Source organism: Botryllus schlosseri, chromosome 6 (assembly GCF_051294905.1).
Source record: "Botryllus schlosseri isolate E-star chromosome 6, Bs_hap1, whole genome shotgun sequence".
NCBI classification, from domain to species: domain Eukaryota; kingdom Metazoa; phylum Chordata; class Ascidiacea; order Stolidobranchia; family Styelidae; genus Botryllus; species Botryllus schlosseri.
The window spans coordinates 14,415,971-14,434,967 of record NC_137241.1 but is presented as its reverse complement, the minus strand read 5'-3'; the positions used below and the strand labels follow the sequence as shown (position 1 = coordinate 14,434,967).

General features: G+C 42.0%; 1 pseudogene across 1 annotated transcript in view; it reads right to left on the bottom strand.

The window, feature by feature from the left end:
• The window catches only part of LOC145441742 (inter-alpha-trypsin inhibitor heavy chain H6-like), a 58,649-nt pseudogene extending 57,815 nt beyond the window's left edge, over positions 1–834 (bottom strand). Inside the window, exon 1 of the transcript XR_013915883.1 lies at positions 591–834. The product of XR_013915883.1 is annotated as an inter-alpha-trypsin inhibitor heavy chain H6-like (transcript). The remainder of the gene's footprint in view (positions 1–590) is intronic.
• Between the last annotated feature and the right edge of the window lie 18,163 nt (positions 835–18,997).

Below are 18,997 nucleotides of genomic sequence, written 5' to 3'. Positions count from 1 at the left end.
ACCGAAACCACATGGCACCGTGCAAATGTCGTAATAACGTAAGAATTGTACAGATTTGTGATGCGCTCTGGCTTCAAGACCGGGCGTTCTTTAACCTAACCTTGTGCGCCAGAAACACGTCTCTTGTAGGGCTGCATTTAAAACACAAATCAATTAAAAACAATATGTTACAAGGCCCTTGTAACATGTTTTTTTTAATTTATTTTGTTATTTTGAAGCCATGACGTCACGAATATTCAATCGTGACTTCCTAGTGGATTGACGTTGACAATTGAAAATATAGGGTAAATATAGCTCATTTGACGAAGTATCTACGTACTATAGCTGTTAAACCGAATATTTTGAGGGTTGCAAGTTGCAACCATCCCATATCTATATCGGTGGTAATTGTACGTATAGGATCATACAGCATGATTTTTGGAAAGTATTTACACAATTATAGCATGAGTTTACGACTTTAAAAAGGCCCTTGTTTAAAACAATGTTGAAACAAGCATTTTTTAAATGCAACCCTCGTCTTATTGCTGTGACACCATGCATGCAGTCTTCAGTTGCCGTTATAAGCCGCGAATGCAATAAATACAAGCAACAATCGATACCTTGTTTTCCTCAGCGCTGACCACAAATGATCCGGCCATATTTACTGACCTAGCTTGGATACATCTGAGGTCAACGGACGCCATCAACGCGATGCCGATGAGGAATGTAGTCTGCCTCATATTTCCCGTGATATACACAATACACATGTACCATACACCGCTTGAACCTTACGGCTTGTCGTGTCCGCACGCTCTTTATATTCGCCACCTGTAAAAAGTATTCATGCAGATTGCCACAGGCGATATCAATATAATATTGTCTTACTCTTAGCGAAACTGAAAAAACACCTTAAACAACAGCACGAAGCCATGCAATAGCAGAAAATTTCTGATTCAATCAATATCGCAAACATTTGCAATCAAATTGATACTCCGAGTTGATTTGAAGATCTGACAGTGTCTTCGCGGCATATATCTCCATTCCATTCGGGGGCCATAATTTAGTAAGAGGGAGTATAAATTTGTAATATTTTTACGTTTTCTTTTATATATATTTAGTTATAAAGCTTCACAAAATCAAATATACATTCACCTTTTTATTAGCTTGCTGGCTGGCATCGCTATGTGAGTGTACACTAGGGTTGTCCAAAATTTGGAAAATCTCAAAAAGTATCCGTGATTGTGTCTCATTCTATAGATTATTGATAAAAAAACAACAATTAGCCTGAAAGAAGCTTACAGGAAAGCCGTTAAGATTTCGGTCAAGGCGTTTGAAAGTAGCTGCTCAAGAATGGGCGTGCCACTGACCATAGAACGGCGAGAAGACTAGTAATCAAATAACCACGGTTCTTGATTGGCTAATCGGCTATGCTTCAATGACCACGGCAGCAGCAGCTTGCTTATCAGGTGTTCAAGAGGTCTGCTACTGGCGGAGATTCTGAGTGCGCATTGTTAGTAGTTTGGCAAGTGATGTTTTAAGATTAATTCAGGACATGTTGAGGTACGAAGTACATGATGAACAAACAACAGTTGCTTCACAGAAGCTTTTACAGCATGACTGCTTCATTGTGAAGGAAACGGCTGAAGCCTACATGTCGTGTTTTCATCGAGAGAAAGCAAAGGCTCTTATGCAAGTGTTGAGCGAATTCACTCTTTCAGTACGGATCCACCATCAGTGAATACAAATATATAAAGCTTAACAATGACACTATATGTTGTGTGATCTTATTGGGCTGAAGCTGTAGTATATAGGTGACGTTTTAAATGCTCTAGGGATCGGCGGAATCAGCCGGTTATGCTTGGCCCTTATCAGATGCTTACAACAAATTGAATGCACTTGTAGGCGTAGTTAAAGTCCTTAATGATAACGCAGAAAAGATGTGGTAATGTACGCACACTCGCACAGGCTATGCTGGATATGGTATGTCAAAGTCCTTATTGATCCCACAGAAAAGAGGTGTAAAGAAAAGCACAGACTATGCTGCAGTGTTGGGATCAAGTCACTACCTTCGAGTCACGAGTCATTTCGAGTCACTGCACATTTTGACTCGAGTCAAGTCAAGTCAATCGATTTTCGAAGGTGACTCGAGTCAAGTCAAGTCACTCGATTTTCGGAGGTGACTCGAGTCAAGTCAAGTCAAGTCACAATTCAAGTCAAGTTGCCTTTTCGAAGTATGAGGCATGATTATGTCATTGCACTGTGCTAGCTGTCTGAAATACAGATTGATTCTGAACCAATGAACGAATATAGAGTTAAATATACACGCAATAAGGCGCTGTATCGCTCACATATATGTAGAACTGCTAAACAACGTAAGTAATTGCATAGCCTCAGTTTATAGTTACCAGCCAAAATAGAGAATAGAGAAACGGATTGATCAGATGCAATACATTACCCATTTACAAATTATTATTATTATTATTATTATATTTAAAAGCAATTTTAGTGACGCATATAACAACTATGGTCTTTTGCGTCACGACGTAACGGTTGCTAATCGAATCGATATTGCGATAAGTAAATACAGTCAACTAAACATTTAGTACTGTCTTTTTGTCTTCGCAAGGAATTCCCACAGCAAAGGTAATATATAATCACTAGTTATTATATTTTCCATGGTGAAGGGTACTCTCAGGTCCATTATGGCAGCTCTAAACTGGCATCTTTCGTTAGCGTACTTTGCACACTCCATAATAACGTGCTCTGCGGTTTCTTCAACATGGCATGTAGTACAATCAGGGGTATCGGAGCATCCAATTTTGCTAAGATGGGAGTTGAGACGACAGTGTCCGGTGCGTAATCTGAAAATGGTCGTTTCGGCACGGCGTGGCGTGGTTAAAGTAGGTAGTTTTGTGTATATGTCAGGGCAGAACTGTTTGAAATGTGCTCCAGAGGCGGTTTCGATGAAACGTTGGTTCCAGTCTTGCCTACAGCGACCTAGAATCAATGAGTTGGCCTCGCTAGAAGTAAGATCTACACTTTGGTCAGCTAAGTCATGGGCCGCAGCCTCTTTCGCAAGTCGGTCAGCGACTTCATTCCCTTCAATACCACAGTGTCCTGGAATCCATACAAAAGAAATATCTCTATGGCTTTCATGTAAGAGATGGTGAGTTAGTTCTAATATTTGATTGGTAATATAGTTATTTTCACCAAGATGGTTTTTCAACGACAGCAATGCACTCAAAGAGTCACTCAGAATAGCAACTCGTTCGATGGAATTTTCTGAAATCCATATCAGTGCATCGAATATCGCTCTCAGCTCGATCGAGAAGATTGATAGGAGTTTCGAACATACTTTTGATGTTCTTATATTGCGATCGGGGATGTAGAAGGAGTACCCAGCACCGTTGATGTTTTTAGATCCATCGGTGTAAACTAGCATTCTGTTTGGGTATTGCTCAAAAATATAATCTCTGAATATAGCATCGACAATGTGACGTGGTGGATCGCGTCCGAGGGCTGTTTGTAATGATGTATCAATCATAGCGCATTTCAATAACCAAGGGCATATGGTTAGAGGGTGGTCACCTCTGACTTGCAAATCATCCAATATTTGAAGTCGGGATAAGAGATTGAAAGTCACAAATCGGTCCGAGAGTAGATTGTAAATTTCCTCCCATGAACCCTCCAATAAACTACGTGCAGGGTTTGATTGTTGTGTTCTGATCTTGGAACGGTACTTGAGACAAAGATATTGGTGCCTTAGAAAAAGGGGCATGTCGTTACACGAGGCCTCTAATACGCATATAGGGGTGCTGGACATGGCACCGCAAGAAAGTCTCAGAGCTTGATTGCGGATTGCCATTATTTTCGCGAGGTGTGATTTCGGTGCGAAGAAGTACGCTTCCATGCCATACTCTATGATGGATCTTATCAGGCTCCTATACAGGGTTAATAGCGTTCGAGTGGATGCACCCCAAGATGTGCCGGATACCATTTTGAGTAAATTCATGCGCTTTGCGCATTTGGATGCAACGTTAGATGTGTGTATCTTATAGTTGAGTCTTTTGTCAAAGGTGACACCTAAATATTTGAAGGATTCCACATACCTCAGTTGATGACTTCCTAGTTTGAGTACAGGTTGTACATAATTTCGCTTTTTCGTGAAAACCATTGCTACGGATTTCTCGACCGATACCATAAAACCCCACTTTACACACCATCGATGGATCTGATCAAGGGATGACTGAATGTTTTGAGCAAGTTGGTCAACAGCAAGACCGGCCTCCCAAATGGCACAATCGTCCGCATAGAGCCCCATGTCTGACTCGATAACTGTTGGAAGGTCATTTATCATAATGCTGAATAACAAAGGGCTAAGCACACTCCCCTGTGGAATACCATTTTCGGTGAGGAAAATGTCGGATAACGTTGTCCCGATTCGAACTTGAAAAGTACGGTCGTGTATGAAATTGTTGATCCAAGAAAGACAAGGCCCCGAAATACCCATTTCCCGTAATTTATGGATGACAGCAGCCCTCCACACCATGTCATATGCTCTCTCGATGTCTAAGAAGACAGCTAATACCGATCTTCCATTATGGATAGCTTTGTAAGTGGCATCGTGTAATCGGAGCACATGATCCAGGGCCCGCCGTCCCCGACGAAAGCCACTTTGAGCTGAGTGGAGTAAGCCGTGCTTTTCTAGATACCAAGATAGTCGCTTCATAATCATCGTCTCCATCACTTTACAGAGGTGGCTGGTTAAGGCTATAGGACGATATGACTGAGGGTCTGATCGGTCCTTGTTTCCTTTGGGAATTGGAATAACAATCGAGTGCTTCCAGCTGCGAGGGACAGTCCCATTGCGCCATGAGTTATTTATCACCGAAAGCATACTGAGTAGGGCATCTGGCGGGAAGTTTTTGAACATGGAGTAGCAAAGAGTGTCATGTCCCGGGGACGTGTCTTTTTTCGACTTCAGTGCTTTCTCAAGCTCTGCAATCGTGAAAGGATTGTTCAGAAGAGTATCGTTCCTATGGTGTTCGACTTCTATGAGGAGTGAAGCTCTCAAGTCCAACCTATGACGGTAATTCAAAGAGCTGCTACAACGTTGGAATGTCTTCGCTAGTATTTGTGCTTTTCCTCTTTCATCAGTAATATAATTGCTCTCAACTTTCAAAGATGCCACCGAACTATTAGAAAGATTGCCCGAAATAGAACGGACGACACTCCACACTTTCTGGAAATTTCCTCTGGTGCCAAGTGTTTCACAAAAGGATCTCCATGAATCACGTTTCGCTGTTAGTATCACTCGTCTGCACTGTGCACGACTACGTTTAAATTCAGCGATGTATTGCGCATCAAACGTTTGCCTCATTTTCAAAAACGCTGCCTTCTTCTTTCTCACAGCCCTGGCACAATCGTCGTTCCACCATGGTACTGATGAGCGACTGTGACTTACTTCTCTTGATTGGAATGGACAGGCTGGCCGCACATAATACATCACTAGTGAATTTGTCGACCATGGCGTCAATGTTGTTCCCTAAATTTGGCACCTTGGGTAGATCAATCATCTGGCGAAAGCTCTCCCAATCTGCCTTCGAAAGGGCCCAAGTAAGCGGACGTTTGTTAGAGCGGGGTAGTTTAGCCAATAAAGATGTCAGTATGACAAAATGATCACTGCCTAATAGGGAGTTTGTCACGTTGGTAGAGCACGAGTGTGCGATATCTGCCGACGCCAGTGACAAGTCGATGAGTGAGGCCCTGCTCACTGCGTTGTATGCAGTATTGATGCGAGTTGGACTCGTTGCGTTCAGGGTTACCAATCCATGCCGATTTATCGAATCATACAACATGTGACCTCTGCGATTCGAGTTTCCAGCACTCCATGACCAGTGATGGGCATTGAAATCACCTAATATCAAAGACCTGTCTGACAGGTCACCCAAGAAGTCTAAGTCACCATCAACAACTCGGTACTCGGGAGAGCAGTATATGTTACAGATCCGCAAACCGTTCACTTCGATGCACAGCGTATCTATACCACCACCGGGTGACTGAATATCGAGAATTCGATAAGACAATTGCTTATTAATTAGAATGGCTAGCCCACCACTGCGAAGTGTTTTATCTTTTCTTTCCATGATGTACCCTTTAATCTTTGGAACATATTTATCAATAAGATGTGTCTCTTGAATTAACATAATATCAGGACGCCTAGGGAGTTGTTCTATAAAGTTTTTCAGTTCAGGTAACTTCCTATATATTCCTCTGCAGTTCCATTGCAGTATAAGAACACCAGCGTTCTTATACATTTTGTGGAACTGCGCTCAAGAGGCTTTTCAGTGATTCAGGGTCGAAAGAAACGCTTAGCCACTTCTGAGCCGCGGAGGTAATCAATGACGGAAGATCGATATCATCGCTTGAACGACAAGTTTTAGCTGTGAGGTTCACAATTTCGCATATGAATGCGAAGAATAGTAACGGATGTGTAGAAGACATGATAGATAGAATTGACGAGTCGTGATCTGATTCGGACGGGGTACTGTCGGCCTCGGTGGCCTCGTTTACATGAGAAGAGGTTTCCAAAAAGGATAAGTTCGCATCATTTGGAAGGGGTTGTCGCGGTGGACTGATTTTCGCCGACGTTGACTTAGCAGAGGCGTTCTGACGTTGATGTACAGCCTGCCGTCTGTGTACAGCCTGACTATAAGTTTTACCGCTGGGAGTTGGCGACAATTGTGTATGTGAAGATGTTTCTGGTGCTTTTGCTTTAGCATCGACATGCGATACTTTGGCTTTAGCATCGACATACGATAGACTCTCTCGTTCTCGAATTATTTGTATTTTGGCTTCCCTCTTATACACTGGGCACCCACCGTAAGCTGCGCTATGGGGCATTTTACAATTGACACACCTCTTTTCCTGATCGCACTGATGATGTTCATGCTCATGACTCCCACATTTGGAGCACGTTTTTCTTCCACCGCAATTTGCCTTCGTGTGACCGAATCGATTGCATCGGTGGCACCTCAATGGGGGAGGATTATAGGGATTGGTCTTGAATCGAAGATATCCAATACACAACTCATCTGGAGGTGTTGGAACATCAAACCCGAGCAGCATTGACAAACTAGCAACATAGCCATCAGTGGACTTGCGTTTTAGACGTTTGGCAAAGCACACGTGTGATTCGCTGAGGAATTCAACAACTTCGTATTCTGACATGTCAGCTGGCACACCTCGGATAACGGCCCTAGACGCATGCTGATGCAGTTTACTCTCATCGTAACATCCCGTATTAACTGGAATTGACACTACTCCGTCCGTAAACATATCTATAGACAGGAGCTTATCGGCCTGCATGCGATTGCGGCAGGTGACGAGTAAGTCTCCCGACGGGAAGACACGGATCCCTTCATAATTACCAATCACTGCGTGTAAACACTTGTTCACTGTGGTAGGATGATAGTGTTTCATCTTCCTATCTTTACCCTTAACAACTATTTTCAAATTTTCGGTGCGAGCTGGATCGGCTGAGCGGCCAGAATAGTCTGCATCAGACTTATTATTCATTGCTTTCAATGGCGGACTATCACAATCAGACTCGCTTTGAGAACCCCTTTTACTGCGTTTTGACGTGACAACAGTAAATTCCATGTCATCGTTACCAACATCCGCTGCCATCAGGCGGGATGGTGGCTTATACAGCTAATAACTTCTCACTGCACGTAATCCTATCCGAGTACCGCTAGAGTATTTCTACAAGTAAGCCTTTACACCAGAAAGCCAAAACCTCGCAACAAGCTCTCGACGCTGATTGCAGGATGAGCTGCTCAATCTAGACACGTCCGCACACCTCGGCGGTCAGACGCGAATGGCATTTACAAATTGATATGATACAAAACGTGCCAATGGTTTATGACTATTGAAACTATATTCGATTTCAATAAAACCAAAGGTTTGGTTAAGGTAAGAACAGAAAACAGAAATATACATTTAGCTATTAAATTACTTGACTGTACTAATTTACGACCTCGTAAGCTATAAGCTTCGATCACTTCGTTTGCGGTCAATTTATTAGTGAAAAAACAATGGAGGCACAGTGAAACGCACGATCATTGAATGATTAGTCGCTTTGACGGGTTACACGAGCGTTTCGCGAGCAATTCGACCGTATGCAAGATAAAATGATTTTTATCGACACCGATTACATCATGACTTGAAATTGACTCGTGAATTTTGCTCCGAGTCACGAGTCAATCCACATTTTGGATACGCCGAGTCAAGTCAAGTCAAGTCATTTTAGCAAAGTGACTCGAGTCAAGTCAAGTCATACGAAAAAGGTGACTCGAGTCTGACTCGAGTCAAGTCATGACTCGAGTCATCCCAACACTGCTATGCTGCATATAGTATTCAGCATAGTTTGGATATCATCAGTGTTGGGATCAAGTCACTACCTTCGAGTCACGAGTCATTTCGAGTCATTGCACATTTTGACTCGAGTCAAGTCAAGTCAATCGATTTTCAAAGGTGACTCGAGTCAAGTCAAGTCACTCGATTTTTGGAGGTGACTCGAGTCAAGTCGAGTCAAGTCAAGTCAAGTCACGAGTCAAGTCACATTTCAAGTCAAGTTGCCTTTTCGAAGTATGTAGGAGGCATGATTACGTCATTGCAATTTGTTAGCTGTCTGGAATACAGTTTGAGTGGACATTGATACCGAACCGATGAACAAACATAAAGTTTAATATACACGCAAGAAGGCGCTGTATCGCTCACATATACTTAGAACTGGTAAACTACGTAGTAGCATAGCCTCAGTTTATAGTTTCCAGCCAAAATAGAGAAACGAATTGATAAGATGCAATACATTACCCATTTACAAATAGATATGATACCATTCGCCTGCGCCAATGGTTGCGGACTATATAAACTACATTCGACTTCAATTGCAATAAAACAAGAGGTTTGGTTGAGGTAAGAACAGAGAACAGAAATAGACATTTTGCTATCCTATTACTTTACTACTAGAGTTACGACAACGTAAGCTGTAAGCTTCGATCACTTCATTTACGGTAAATTTATTTGTCAGAGAACAATCGAGGCTCAGTGAAATGCACGGTCATTGAATGATTGGTCGCTCTCGCGGGTTACACAAGCGTTTCGCGAACAATCCGAACATTTGCAAGGTACTGTGATTTTTCTCGACACCGATTACTCAATGACTTGAAATTGACTCGTGAATTTTGCTTCGAGTCACGAGTCAATCCGCATTTCTGATTGGCCGAGTCAAGTCAAGTCAAGTCATTTTAGCAAAGTGACTCGAGTCAAGTCAAGTCATGCGAAAAAGGTGACTCGAGTCTGACTCGAGTCAAGTCAAGACTCGAGTCATCCCAACACTGGATATCATATCCAGCATAGCCTGTGCTTACATTAAACCTCTTTTCTGCAGCATCATTAAGGGCTTTGACAACGCTTATAAGTGAATTCAATTTGCTTTAAGTATAACTGCCAAGCATAACCGGCCGATTCAGTCGATCCCTAGAACCTTCAATACTTCACTATATACTACTACCTGTGGATCCAATAAGATCACACAAATAAAATAGTGTCATTGTTAAGCATTATATATTTGTATTCACTGATGGTGGATCCGTACTGAAACGGTGAATTCGCTCAACACTTGCATAAGCGCCTTTGCTTTCTCTCGATGAAAACACGACATGTAGGCTTCAGCCGTTTCCTTCACTATGAAGCAGTCATGCTGTAAAAGCTTCTGTGAAGCAGGTGTTGTTTGTTCATCATGTATTTCGTACCTCAACATGTCCTGAATTAATCTTAAATCATTACCTGCCAAACTACTAACAATGCGCACTCGGAATCTCCGCCGGTAGCAGACTTCTTGAACACCTGATAAGCAAGCTGCTGCTGCCGTGGTCATTGAAGCATAGCCGATTAGCCAATCAAGAGCCGTGGTTATTTGATTACTAGTCTTCTCGCCGTTCTATGGTCAGTGGCACGCCCATTCTTGAGCAGCTACTTTCAAACGCTTTGACCGAAATCTTAACGGCTTTCCTGTAAGCTTCTTTCAGGCTAATTGTTGTTTTTTATCAATAATCTATATAATGAGACCCAATCACGGAGACTTTTTGAGATTTTCCAAATTTTGGACAACCCTAGTGTACACTGTACAAGTATCAAAATGAATGTTATCTTGGTTACTTTCGCATTTTATTGTAATCGCGAGGTTCGGAAGTAACCCTAATCACAATAGATTTACATTTATGCTGTAATCGCCCATTTGTGAGAGCGGTCCGGACCGATTTTGGTGTAACATTGTATACATGGATACATTGATTTCGCCATAATCTCTACTTCAAATAGTTCTTAATAGAGCTGTAGGCAAACTGAGCGAGATTTTAAAACTCTTTGACGCGTTGTGTTGTGAACTGCATTCGATGCGTTGTACAAATCACACTGCGTTGAGCGTTGGCGTAGCATGGGAACGAAAGGCGCCAACTTCATCTATCGACACACACAAATCGACACACATCCAACTACTAGTGCGGAGCGGATCGACAAATTCTCTGGTCCAGCTCCGATCCGGCTCCGGCCGTATCAGTAAAAAAGCACTGATCCGGCTCCGATCCGGCTCCGGCCAGAAATGAAAAAGTCCGGCCGGAAATCCGGCCCCACACGGTACCGTGTCTCTGTGAATTTATAAATATTTTCGCACTGGCTTGGTGGTTAGTAGCGTGTGATTGGTTGGTAGTTATTTAGTTACAAAAGTTATGCTCATCCATAAAGATTCTGGCCGTATCAAAAAAGTACTAATCCGGTTCCGATCCGCCTGCGGCTGTATCAGAAAAAGTACTGATCCGGCTCCGATCCGGTCCGGCCAAAATCGAAAAAATCCAGCCGGATATCCAATCCGGCTCCGGTCCACGCTCCGCACTACCAACTACACATCTAATGCACATTGTTTAAAGCATGCTTTAAACCAGGGGTCCCAGACACGCGGCCCGAGACGGCATTTTGGATTTTCAAATATTCAATAATATATGCAACTGACACATATCCTTTTTAGATTTGAGAACTTAAAGTCACTTTAAAACTATTCCAAAAATCTGAAATCTCGCCAAACTTCACTATCACATCACTACCATGCGGTTGAAGTTCAGCTATTATGTTTACGTAGACCAGTGGTTCCCAACCTTTTTCCACCCACGTACCATTTAGAGGTTTTGTGCAGTGCTCGCGTACCGGCTACATAGGTTCTACCATTTATGACGTATTCTAGGTGTAATAACAAATTCTATTAAACTAGGCATTATCAGCCAGGGTTGATGGGATGCATGGAACTGTTTTTACACCACCAGTCACAAGAAGAACAGCATAATGAAATAACAACAAAAGTCAATTTATTTCATGCGATGGCTGCATTTGTTCATTTCTAGCTGGTCGATGCGTGGCATCATAGTGTCCTATACGGTGTGGACGCAATCAAATCTCACGGTTCGGCGAAATTGGTCTACGTCACATTTTCCACTCGGCCAAAGGCAATTTGACGGTAATTTTTAACCGGCTTAGCCGAGAATTAAATTTGATAAAACGGGTATCAAACGAAAGCTATCCCGGTACGGATTGCGGAAATATAAATTCTATTCTGTTCGTGGCCCTGGAATCCGACTCGAATGTTGCATTGTAATAACGGAGTTTGATAGTCATCAGAAATGAGAAAATCCTTGCTCGCACTCCCACGTAGAAGGGAAAATTAACAGCTGGGAATAGCGCGAGAAAAAGCTAGCGTCGAGTACGAGGAGGCCATGCCAAGCCAAAAGCTTATTGGTGAACAATCTTGGGCATTTTTGGGTAAATTCAAAATTTTCATACGTTACGAAATCCGCGATTACCGGTTGGAATGAATTCAAATTTGGTGTGCGTCGTTTTTTAGGGCAACCTAACGATTTAATCACCTAGCCAGGAAGATTCAGAAAAACAGTTTTTTTGAACAGCCCTAATGTACATTGTATACATAGCCTACTTTCTATAGACGCTTCGGGGGCAGCGAGCACACATTAGCACCCTTTTTTGACTTGTAGCGGTAAAACTGGGTCCACAGAATGCATTAGGTTCCTACGAACTATCGTGCATTGTCCTTCAACTAATAGAGATCTTTCCGCCTAAGTAGCTGGCTACATTATATATTTCAGATTATTATGGCATCGATTGCCTTAGCCTGCTTGTTGTGTAGGGCTCCAGAGACACGTTGCGCTGTTGATACATTCTATAGTCGCTTTGGTCAAGTGTGAGAACACATTACCAGCCTTTCCGTGACCTGTAAGGGTAGGACTTGGTCCGCGAATGAAGCAAGTAAAATGTTGATCAAAGGTTTACAGCAGGAGTGTCGAATTAAACTGGTATCGCGGTCCGGATTCAATCCATTATTAGATAACTTGCGGGCGGAGCAGTCAAATGATTCCAAAATGTTACCACCAAATCTACACCTTTGTTTTTACTGGAATGCTCTATTACCAAACCTATAGGCCTATATAGCCCTTGTCAGGAATGTAGGAGATTCAATTAAACAGTGACGTTGGAACTTCGTTTATCATTTTTCAATCCCCATTCGGATTTCTCCGAGTGCCAGAAACCTTTTGCGTCAGAAGTAATACCGCGGTATCATGGCCGCGACGCCAGCTGAGCACTCCAACTCTCGCCGCGCAATCGCTCCTTCGCTTTTGAGCTACTCTCTCGTTTCGCCAGACACCATTCTTGCGTCCCAAGGCCAATCTCCATAAGAATGAAGAATTTGATGCTGATTGTGGAAGTTCCAGGGCCATGAGCGGAATAATTTATATCTTCGTAATCAGCGCAGCATCAGCTTTCGATTGATACCCGTTTTACCAAATTTAATGCTCGGCAAGTCGGTCAAAAATGACCGTCAAATTGCATGTAGCCAAATGGAAAGTGTGACGTAGACCAATTTCACTGAACCGTGAGATTTGCTTGTGTCCACACCATATGGGACACTATGATAGGACACAATGATTACACCTTTGAAATGTACCGTACTTTTGTAAAAGCGCACTTTGAAAATAAACAATTACGAACACGAATTATAGAACAAATAGGCGGGACATTTGTAAGTTATAGAGAAAATCTTTTTGTCTACGTAAACATAATAGCTGAACTTCAACTGCATGGTAGTGTTGTGATAGTGAAGCGAGATTTCATACTTTTCCATACTCTGACAGTTTTGCCAGAACCATGACATTAATCATTCTTTCGATTTGTCAAATTGTTTGCATACCTCAGAAAATAGCTCACTGTCTGGTTAACTCTGATAAAAGAATGGACACTCTGATGTTGGCTAATGAAGCTGATAAGTGTGACCCACAGATTGGCGAGGAAAATGCACATTTGATCCGATGTCGCAAAATGATTTTAGTGATGTAAAATTATATCGTAAGATATATTCTAATACAGGGGTTTCCAACCAGCAGGGAATTCCTCATGCACTTGTGGGGAATTTATGGGTTTCCGCTCGAGAATATACTCACTTGTAAAACAATTCTTTACATCAGGGTACCAAACATACGGCCCGCGAAGCAATTCTGAGGAGCTTGAAAATGGCTTGTATTATCCAGCACATTTGTCACAAAAGTCGAGGTTTTTTGTTGGAAATACCTCCTATAAATAATTCCTCAATACAGCAAATGTCGAGCATGTTCAATGTGCACATAGGTCACATTATAATGTTGCGATTTCACTCTAGTTACATTAGGAACAAGTCGCTCACATCGAAGCCCAATTTCGAGAAGGCAAAAAAGTACACACTAAGCTTCTGCAAGAATGAATCAAAAAGTAGTTATCTGCAGAAGCATAAACACCAATGCGAAATCACCATATGGCTGCGGGTTACATGGATAGTATATCAGTTTCACAAAAATATAAATAAAATATCTTTGATCGCACTGTTGAGTTACTTTCGACTTATAAGGTACCCGGCCTTCAGACAAACCCGATTCGCGATTAAAATAATCATAACCCAAAATCCAATGTCTGCGTTTACAGTCGAATCGATTGTTATTCTTTCAACGCATAGGCGTGGTAACGGCAGATAAGGACTGAAACCAATAGAGCACAGAAATATGGCTTCTTATGTTGCCGTTAGTGCCACTGTTTTAGCGAGCGGTTCAAGACTGCTAATCAACGTATTTTGCCAATTCCATTGCTCGCGCATAAATGTGTTGCTAGAATAGAACCCTATTCAGGTGCAGAACAAGGTCGTGAGGTAACAGTCCGGAATTTTTTGACTGGTCCGGCCCGCGAGCGATCTCAAGGTTCGAATCCGACAGTTTGACACCCCTGCTTCACATGGTTGACCTCGTTTATCAAAACGACTGTATGAAATGCCGATCGTATGCTTAATATTTTTAGCTAATTTGCAATTCAGCAATTCGCATTATTTTCAGATGTCTTAAATTAGTGAGAATCGACTGGAAAGCGGCACGCGATCTCCCGCATATATAGGTTGGTTTAGGGATGGTGTGAACCTCTGAAAGGTTCAGGTTCGTGTGAACGCGAACGTGAACCTCATGACATCACGTGACGTCATATTGCTAATTCCAACTCTACATTTCAGTGACGTGATAGATAATACCTAGCCACGACTTGGGCCACTTAATGCCACAATGCGGAAGTACGTACTGACTTTTTAAACGTCGCCAAATGTATGAGCTAGAGCCTTGGTTCCCAACCAGTGGGGAATTTCGGGATTTGTGGTGGGGCATAAACTAACTTTTGAAAACGTCTTTGCAGTAATAGCCTTCTTTATTAAATGTCCTTTTGAAATGCCGATTGTATCTCTAATATTTTTAGCTCATTTCCAATTCAGCAATTCGTGTTATCAGTGCCTCCAATTAGCGAGAATCGCCGGGATAGCGGCACGCGATCTCCAACATATGTTGTTAATTGTTTGTACACGAAATGAAGCGATTGGAAAATTCTGATTCTTTGTAATAGGAGCTCATATTTCTGAATATGCGTTCAAGGGAGATTGCGGATGCGATAATTAATAGCACATCCGGACTCGTTACTAATGAAACTACATATTTATTTAATTTCGAGTTCCTTTAGTATCGTGCGAAAGTGTAGTTTACTGCGGCTTATATATATTACACGCACGGCCTCTTCAACATCAGGAAGTTTATCCGACCCATGTAATATTCGGCATTTACGCATGAAATTGAGGCTACCTCGCAAAACTTGGAGAATTTTCAAAAGTCTCCTGTTGGCTGCGCGCCTGTGTAGATAGTAGATAAATAATTATGGAGGCGCGTTTATGGTTACTGGAATACCAGTTCACAGCTGTGGCAATTTAAATGTGCGCTGATCAATTCCGAGGATCTTAACAATCACAAATAGCACGTATTTACAAAGAAAAGTCTTGTCATTTTTATTGGAGGTAGCATTTTTAAAGGGTGGATATAGAGCAGTGGTTCCCAAGCGCGGCCCCCAGATAGCCTTCTTGTGGCCCCCAAAATATATTAAGAAATCGATTTATGACAAAAATAAAATTTATATTTATAAAATACTCATGCTTGGCTTGGCCTCTGTAGTTTTTAATTATAGAATTGCAGGAATGTTGTGAGTATAGACTGCTAACGTTACGTCACTGCTGTTTCAATGCAATGTGCCCTAACTTTCCAGTTGAACGAGCTGTAGTTATAGATATAAATAGGTATTGATAATTTTCAAAACCGGAGGAAAATCCTGAAAAATGATAAATTTTTCCGACTTCGTGGTCGTTTGACTAAAAAGGAAAAAGAGGCTCAACTCCCGGAAAATACAGTTTTTCTTTCACATTAACAGGTGGTTGTCTGAAAAAAAGGTCAAGTTTCCGTCCGTCTGTTTACGAACGTTCCGCTGCATGAGACTATTGATATTTGTGCCAACGCGCTGTACGGTGGTAAGTTACCACCACCATCAATCCCGCGTAACGTCTTTGTTGAACTTTTACAAGCGGCAACTTGCTCCGTGGAATTTAGCTTTAACGAGGTCATGTTTCGCCAAATAGACGGCTTAGCCATGGGTAGTCCCCTGGGACCTATTTTGGCCAACATTTTCGTAGGGTATTACGAGGGCGAGCTTATTTCCCAGCGTGAGTCCGCCAAACCACTATTGTACCGCCGATACGTAGATGATACATTTGTCATTTTCAGGAATGAATCGGAGTGTGACCAATTTCTCATTCGCTTAAACTCGCTTCACCCGGCCTTGCAATTCACAATAGAAAAAGAACGCAATAACTCATTACCATTTCTGGACGTATTAGTTGAAAAGCGCAATACCAACAAATTTGAAACGTCTGTTTTCAGGAAACCGACATTCACAGGCCAATACCTTCGCTGGAATTCATTTAGTCCTCGGCGCAGAAAAATTAACCTCATAGGCACACTCGTGCACAGAGCGTTGATGATATGTTCGGGTAACAAACTGAGTTTAGAACTTGACTACATCCGAAAAATCTTACTGGATAACGGTTACCCTGAACACGTCATCAGCCGCGGCATGGAGAGGAAATTAACGCAATTCAACGCAGAAAAACGAACAAAGCCCACCGCACGAACAATAAAAGATGTTTATATCCATCTACTTTGGATTGGCCCCATTTCCACCCGCTTTGAAAAACAATTGATTTCTGCTGTCAGTAAGTGTTACGACACAGTCAAAACCAATGTGATTTATACAACAACACAACTGCTCCCTTCAACACGCAAAGACATGCTTCCTGCACTTCAACAAAGTAATGTAGTGTACGAATATAGGTGCCACTGTGATTGTGGCTACGTGGGAAGAACGTCAAGACGTCTGCAGGACCGCATAAACCAACATGTCCCCAGATTTATCAGAACACGCTCAGTGAAAAGCTCACCCTTAACTCATCCACTTAAGATTGATGCTGATCGATCAAAAGCCATTAATTCTGCCATCGGCAAACATCTGTTGGATAATCCGATTTGTGCGAATAATTATCGAGACGACCGATTTCGAATCGTAGGGCGAGGCCGCTCACAATTCCATTTGTGTGCCTTGGAATCAACTTTTATCAAAATACACCAACCAAAACTCTGTCAACAAAAGGAGTTCGTGTACCACCTAAAAATAGTACATTGAACGCTCTCTCTTTCATGCTGGTTACGTCATATTTTGTGATACGATTGTTGATATACAATGTTCTTTCCAATTCTCTACTAGTTGCTGACGATTACCCCTGACGAGTGTCAGCCGAAAATATTCGGGTTCATTTCAATATGAATATACTAATTAAATATGTTATAATGGAGCGAAAATTGTAATATGAAAGAGGTTCACAGTGCAGAACCTACCAAGGTTCGTTTGTGAACGTGAACCTCTACATTTTCAAGGTTCACACACAGAACGCGAACGTGAACCTCTCGTTCACACCATCGCTAGTTGATATTCATTAATCTGCGGAATAGTGTGATTGAAGTCATCTCACTCGTTCTAATAAGGGTTCATGAGCATATGAATATGTATTCACGGAAGATCGCGGATTTGCTAATTGATGGCATTGCCGGAATCGTTACAGATAAAATGACATATTTCTTTCTTTTCGAGTTATGGTAGTAGGCGAAAGTGTTGCTTATGGCGGCTTATCTACCGTACGCATAAGTTCGTCACCACCAGGATATTTATCCGATCCATGCATTATTCGGAATCAGCACACGTATAAATTGGAGTGGCACTATAGCGTATAATCCGCAGCTGCAACACCTATGGATTGGTTCGAGTCCGACCGAGATCGACTCCCGAATTCCTACCTTTCACTGAGCAAATGAGGAAGGCTTGTGAATGTAATATGCGAGATAACACTTTTATAAGGTTTTCGCGGTTCTGAAGGTGTAGAATTATCTACTAGTCTCGAACATAACTACTGGTAAATGAAACCTAGCGGGGCAATTTCTATGTTTTTGTATTTCTCAAATTATGTTCTATATTTCGCGATGAACCGAATTGCTATGAAGCAATACAATTCAGAATAATCATATTTTTGAACAAGCCATTTGTGGTACAGAACTTCAGAATAACGCGAAACAACAACTTCATATTGTTAATTTATTCGCTAAAAGCTTTTCGACTGACCCTCATCAGTAGCGAACGTCGGTGATAGGGTGGATCAAATTCTAAATGTAAGAACTATTTTGTGTCAATGACGTAATAATAACAAATACAAACAACTAGTAGACGGGCAAGATACGGTAGTAAACAAACGTTAACGAGCACATATTCGGTTATAAATAACCGAGAACACAGCACACAACATTAATGAAATATTCCAAGGGTATAGAGGCGTTCCTTCTGGGCTTTCGCAGCTTTATGATCGTAGATTCCAGGACCTTCAAATGAAAAAGAAAACGGTCACGAGCAACTATAGCAAATTGACTGTCATTGTAATGATCAGCACATTCTGGATGGGATAAGAGATGCTGTCCAATAGCCGGATTACAAGCAGTAGCTTGATCATAATCACGCAGTGTGTCAACAGACTGCGATGATGGAGTTGGAGAAACATTACTTATTCTAATTTGCCGTGGGATATGCTGGCGAATTCATCGCGTTATTCTGAAGTTCTGTACCACAAATGGCTTGTTTTCCAAAGTGCAAACTAGATTATCTTGGGGATACTGCACATTCGAAATTCCTCAGTCTCTTATTTCTCTAAGCCCTTGAAGTATCGAGTAGGCAAGAAGAGGCGAGAAAATATAGCACGAAACCTGTATCACTTTTCGATATGATCAGTCAAAGCTGGGGGTAGGACATGCAGTGTGAAGAGTGTGGAAAATAAGCTCATAAGCTAGCTCAGGCGTCGGCAACCGTTCGTATGCTGCACCATGCCATACATTTTTAATTTTGTCATGTTTAGCGTTGCAACCAAGGAATCCCACCAACCGCCTATCTGCAGCTGGCAACGGAATCGGTTACGCCA